We start from the raw sequence: 421 nt of genomic DNA, 5'->3' as shown, positions 1-421 counted from the left end.
CTCTTCTTGGCCCATCCCAGTGTGAAATGTGTATTTTATGACACGCTATCACAGGAGCAACCCCATGCGACACCAGCAATTTGAATTATTGCCCTTTACATAAATAGAGTGCAAAAATCCCCATACACCTGTGTTAGTCGGCCACTTTGATCATTGTCTGGTGACCTCAGACTGATCTCCTTTCTCACACTAAACTGGGTCTTTGAAAGTAGCATTTCTGTTAATACTGGCCACTTAAGCGCCCCTTTTTCCTCACAAATATTTGTATTGTCATGCTTGGTGTGTGTGTGTGTGTGTGTGTGTGTGTGTGTGTGTGTGTGTGTGTGTGTGTGTGTGTGTGTGTGTGTGTGTGTGTGTGTGTGTGTGTGTGGGGCGTGTTTACCTCTTCCCCACCTGGATGTCATTCTTGAAACAGGCTTGG

The sequence above is a fragment of the Engraulis encrasicolus genome, chromosome 3, assembly GCF_034702125.1.
Source record: "Engraulis encrasicolus isolate BLACKSEA-1 chromosome 3, IST_EnEncr_1.0, whole genome shotgun sequence".
Lineage (NCBI taxonomy): Eukaryota > Metazoa > Chordata > Actinopteri > Clupeiformes > Engraulidae > Engraulis > Engraulis encrasicolus.
This window is presented reverse-complemented; position numbering follows the sequence as displayed.